The sequence below is a fragment of the Macrobrachium nipponense genome, chromosome 3 (assembly GCF_015104395.2).
Source record: "Macrobrachium nipponense isolate FS-2020 chromosome 3, ASM1510439v2, whole genome shotgun sequence".
Classification (NCBI taxonomy): Eukaryota; Metazoa; Arthropoda; class Malacostraca; order Decapoda; family Palaemonidae; genus Macrobrachium; species Macrobrachium nipponense.
In genome coordinates, this window is record NC_087202.1 from 130,036,139 (window position 1) to 130,042,246 (window position 6,108).

A 6,108-nucleotide genomic window follows, 5' to 3' on the forward strand; every position below is an offset into this window, starting at 1 on the left:
CCCACACAACCTCAAACATCCCCCACTAAAGCAAAATACACACCCACACAAGTTAAACACATCCACCACTAAACTTAAAGACCCATCCCATATCGTCCACTAAGCATAAACATCCCTCCTACTACAACTAAAAGGCACCCTCCAATAAACCTAAGCACACCCCCACCAAACCTAAACATACACAAAACCTAAACACACCCCTAACTAAGCCTAAACGCAACCCCACTGTATCTAAACACACTCCACAAGTCTGCGATATCATTCAAAGTGGAGACTGTTCCTTTGGCAGTTTATGACATTCACAAAGCTTGGCAGAGCCAGTCATTTACTCGAGTTATTCATTCATAACACCTCCCTAGAATACAATGCAGAACAAAAGCCCTGTTCACTCATACTGTTGAAGAACTAAGGCAGCAGAATGGTTATTTTGTTCTCCCATTTAACTGTTTAAAGATTAAATAACTTTTATTACAGGTAAATTAATCATTACTGTAACGTATATTTTGAAATATTATTGTTCTGAAGTCTATTGCAGCAGAAGTAAAGAATTTTGTATTCATATCTACAAACATCTCAAATATTGGAAGGCAAATGCAACCTGATAAATGATTTCCCATATCAATGTACTTTCAAATGACTATCCATGGTCTTTCAGGGAAAAAAGAAAAAACACTCAAGGTTTCAGAGTGATACACCAGTAGGGGGCTTCACTTTGAAATCCCCACTGGCATTCCCACAGAACAACAGAATTAGCCAATCTTTCACAGGCTTGTGACCTGGCAATGCATTTTGCCTCTGCGTGATGTAGGTCCCCTTTGGCTTTTTTACCAAAAGAGACCTGTTTCATTGCAACTTCAGCCTCTAAATATTCTTTGAACTCATAAATGATTTCTATGGGTGCACTTTTGTCGGACCTCACAGTCTCCTCATGCCTTACAACATTATGTATGCCCGTTCACTTTTTGAATTTTCAAACCAGCCTCTGCTGGCCTTAAAATCACTAACAGCAGGACTTGTAGGTATTTTCTTACTTATAGTTCTGCATGCAACATCCTTGCCTTTTCACAAATTACGCCTCCAACACACCATCTCACACTGTTTTTTCTTGTTTATCCACACCACACAACAGATTCTCGAGATCTTCAACCACTTGAGATTTCTGTCTTGTTAAAGACGTTCAACCCCTTTCACAACATCAGCCACCTTGATTTCTTTTTTCTTCGCTACAATGGAGCTGATTGTTGAAACAGACTTGACGTACCTCCTAGCAAGATCAGCCACACATACACCACTTTCATACTTTGCTACAAGTTCTTTCTTGAATTCTATAGAGTTTCTCACACTTTTTTTTACAGAAGGTCTGGCACTTGAAACTTTTTTTGGCCTCATAATGGCTTTCTCTAGAAGCTGCACTTGAATAAAAAGCACAAAACACAATGAACATGTGGGGTAAGGCGAAAGACTAACGTGCGAGTGGTTGCCCATTCACCAAGAGACAAAGGAAGGAGCGTTTGCAGGTGTACAAAATCCAAGGATATGTACAAGACCCAAGTTAAAATTACGTCAGAAAAAGTTGAAGAAAACCGAAGCATATGAAAAGCAGGGCATGCGAAATCCAAGGTTTGACTGTATATATAACTTTGTTTAGTAACAACTCATCATAGTAGCACAGTGACTAAGCAAGCTTGGGAATATTTAGGTAAATAATTGAACAAAGTCTGTGTAGCAACTACACAGACCAACAGCAACAGAGCCACCTCTGGCACTGGGTGCCAACACTATGGGCCATCAACTGTGTTCCATACAGAAACAGTGATCACAAAAGAAACAGGGACTCACATTAACAAAGATAGTAACATTTTTTTCATTAATGAAAATCTTTATACAGGTGTTGCAACAACCTCAAATAAACATGTGCTAGATCACAGTCAACTGCATATACCTGCTTTTTGAGCTAATAAAATAATGAAGGTTATAATAAAATTTCTACTAAAGCCAATTCGACATTAAGTTATAAATTCATGTAGCCGAATAAATTAGCATGTAGGGTTACTGTCAGTCCATATAAAAACCACGGTTAAGTCTGACATCTTTCCCTACCACTAATACTAATACCTGCTGCAGTTTTAAGTGTTAATGAAATGCTATACTGTTATTTATCATGTTATTGGTAAGTTCTCAAATCACCTTGTATGCAGAGGAATCAACTGAATTAGATCTGCCAGAACACTTAAAAGGTAGTAGGCTATTTTGATTTTCACCATTATCATTTTTACCCTACTGGATACTTCAAACTTAAATTATATTAAAGCTTTAAACCGAAACTGTACTAACTAGCTAGCCTACAAGTAAACTTTACCAACTAGCTAGTCTACCAGGGTTGATCTTCAAATAACCAAGGGTAGCCTAACATAGCCTAACCTTAGCTTAGCAAAGATAGCGTAACTTGACGTAACCTTCAGAAATGCTGATATTTTCTCTGTCCCTCTCCACAGACTATGAAATCTAATTCAAATCTTTGGTAACTATTAAAGTCGAAGTTGTTCTTAGTCTAGCCTAACTTAAAACTGTACAATCTAAATAAGTAAGTTGAATTGTAAATCAGTATGACTGTGACATGTTACATAGCTTTATATATGTGCCTCCTAGTAATAATTGCAATTGAAGCTATACAAATAGTTTCTATGTCATGGTATGAATATGATGAATAAATGCAGATTATAATTACATTCATACCGTGTTACGACCCCTTTAACCGTAATACAGGTTCTTTATACTTAAATAATCACAGGGATTGTAGGCAGTAGGAAAGTACACAGGGTAAGAGGAATGTGGACACAAACACAAAATTAACAATACTTAATTATAAAGTACACTTAACACTAAATCAGCCTTGTGAGTCAACTTAATAAATATACAAAATACAAATAGTAAATATGGCTTCATTGAAGAATACCAACAAAAATCAAATATTTTTTTTTTATTTCTGCATACAAAACATACAGTATTATCAATAGTGCATAAATCATTTGATGGTCTTGACGGACTGACGAAAAGAGATTTTAGAGAGTACAGGGTTTCCCATTTGACTAATGAGTTGCGTCATCGTTCACATAATAATCAACACACAGCGATAGTGCTAGATAGTGCACGTAACAAACTGGTTTGGCTATCATAGTCTGTCCAATCTCCCTCTAGTACATCTATTGATGATGACAGGCCCTGACATTAAAGGCTAGCCTAAGCTTACATTTTTTTTCTCTTTGTTGGGGGCATTGGAATGATACCTAGAATGAGTAAATAATGGTTACAATAAAAAAAAGTACTTCAGGCTGAAATGGAATGAATGTGTGCTTAAAAGATGGTCAGTACCTACAATAGACTGTTTGCACAGCTTAAAATTCTCCGCCCAACTTTGTCACCTGTATCTATTATGATAAGACTTCGAGGCAGCAGCCATTGCATCTTAGCAAAACGAATTCCCAGCTACGATTTTTAATATCAAAGGGTGTTTCTACCATCTAGCCCAGAACGTCGTGCAGCCGAAATTCACACTCTCAATGTGGAATATCACGAACGAACGGATGACGAGCTACTCCAATCACAAACAACGCTATCGAAGAAGGTTACCACCGCAAAATGTCGGCTTCTGTGAACGCATACCACTCGAATCTATTGCGCTTTTGGCAGCTTTCCCAGCGAGAGCAAAGTCTCAATAGTGTGATTCTGAATCAGTTGACTGGGGGACATTTACTGGAACAACAGTGTCGTCAGTATGCCCAGTCTAATGTTCGTATTACAATTGTTTGTAGCTTCAATAACAGAAATCTGATGGACTTTCTTCGAGGTGTAGCGAAAAAATATTCAGTTTTAGTTTAAAGAAAAAAAAAAAAGTTGAAGTCCTAATGAAGGCAGAAAATTTTTGTGTATTCTGTTTAATTGGACTATTAAATTTAGTTTGTTTTTGTCAAATAAAGGGTAATTAATATCGTCTGATTTTATTCAAACCTTCATCAATTGCAATTAAACACAAATCATTAACAGCGTCATTAGGTCATAACGTATATTAAACCAGGGGAAATGCCCGTGGATTTTTAAAACCCTTAATTTAACTTTTTTTTTTTTTTTTTTTTTTTTTTTTTTTCCTTGTAACTGACCCTCAGTTTGCGAGTTCCCTTACTTCTCCCGACTATTCATTTCTTGCGTAAGTTCTCGCAAAGGGGCCGATACCACGTACTACCCATTTCCAATTCAAAGCCTGCGCCCTCATTTTACTATTACTTAACATTTTCATTGAACACCCTCTCATCAACTTGTGCAATAGCCTGTTTTGTCCGTGCACACGTCCCTAACGCCTGTACTTTGAATACAACCTTGTTCCACGTGAACGAACCAACGTCCTGAGGGACCTACAAACTTTGTTCTTTTGGGAACATCGACTATCCTGTTCTTTATGAACAAATCCAAGCACTATCACTGAACATCCATCCGCATTCGACGACGACCAATTGTCGTGTGTAACTACTACTTCACCATTCATCCTGTAAGTAAGCGCCAACTTCATTGGCCTTTCCAAGCCATTCCCAGGCATCCGGCCCAGTCCACCACACTAAACCACGAGACCAGCAAGAAACTTTTAGCCTCCTTACTATCCCAAGCCTTGGCGATTCTCCCAGTCTCGCAAACTGAGGACCTGTCTTGGCCCTTCCTTCCTATTTTCCTGCCTCCGTGGTTCCGTGTTTTGTTTCTTATGTCACAATAAATTATATCAGACCTTCCTAGAAATCGGACAGGGTCTGGCCTTCAGAGGAGAATCCGTAACAACTTGATTGATGCCCAGGTGGCTTAATTAAGCTCAACAGGATCAAGAAGCCAGAGAGGAGAGAGAAAGCGTTAGAGTGAGAAGCCAGGGAGTACACTGGAAAGTCTTAAGTTCATATTTTAGTTTCTTTAATTACGTTTTTAGACAGACCGTCCAAGCTTTAATTGCTAAACAGTAAAATATTAAACATTTCTTCAAAATATCAATCCAACTACATTACATTAAAACTAATATAATAAAGTCTCATACCTCCCTGTTGCGAACAGCAAAAAAGGCAGCTTTTTCACTCGATAAACAAGGTTAATTCTTAAGTGTTATAACTGCTGCCTATTTTCTGAGCCTCGAGCGTTTGTTTGACATATCAGTGGCTTTTCAAAATCAAAGTATGCATGAAAAGTTTTTACAAGCGTATTTTTACCGTTTTTCCCATTTCTGTCTCACAAGCTCCAAAGAGACTCTAAGGCAATCCATTTGTATTGGGTCTCTCATGAAAAGGAACCTGTCATCAAGATTAAACCATTAATAGTCGATTTGATACTGTCCTTATTACTATTATATTACGAAGCAAGGTAGGATTATTTACCTTTAAGCTCCCGTAAGTAAAGTATACTTTCAAGTGATCTGTCGAATATACAAGTATATGAGCACGGCTGATATTTTTTTTTTATTCAACGAGAATTTCTATATTCAATTTAAAAGATTTATGGAATGGAGGGTATACCTAAATAATAAAGCAATATAGGGAGAATATATAATATATATATATTATATATATATTTATATATATATATTATATATATATATATATATATAATGGAGAGATCATAATTACTTTTCGAAAAAAGTGGTTTTTGGTCTTATTGGAAAAGTTAATGATCCCTCTTTCGTTTTTAATCATAAAGTCTATATTGAGGTTCACTTGAAAGCTTCCTGAATTTCCATCCTGAATTGTTCCCCACGAAGTTCATTTTACAATATTTTCCTTTTCATAAACTCTACAGTTCATCTTTGTGTGATTTAAGGAAGAGATTACCAGCATTTCAGCAGTGAGCTCGAAGCAATAAAAATAAAAAAAGATACTTCCATTTATTTGAATGACCTCGTAAGGATGTTCTATCAGTTTTAATCTGGATGAGATACAGTACGAGAGTTGACTGACATTTCATCATGACAGAATTCCCCCAAGCCCCTCCCCCCCCCCTCCCCCCCCCCTTCTCTCTCTCTCTCTCTCTCTCTCTCTCTCTCTCTCTCTCTCTCTCTCTCTCTCGTTAAGTAGCGGCCAATGC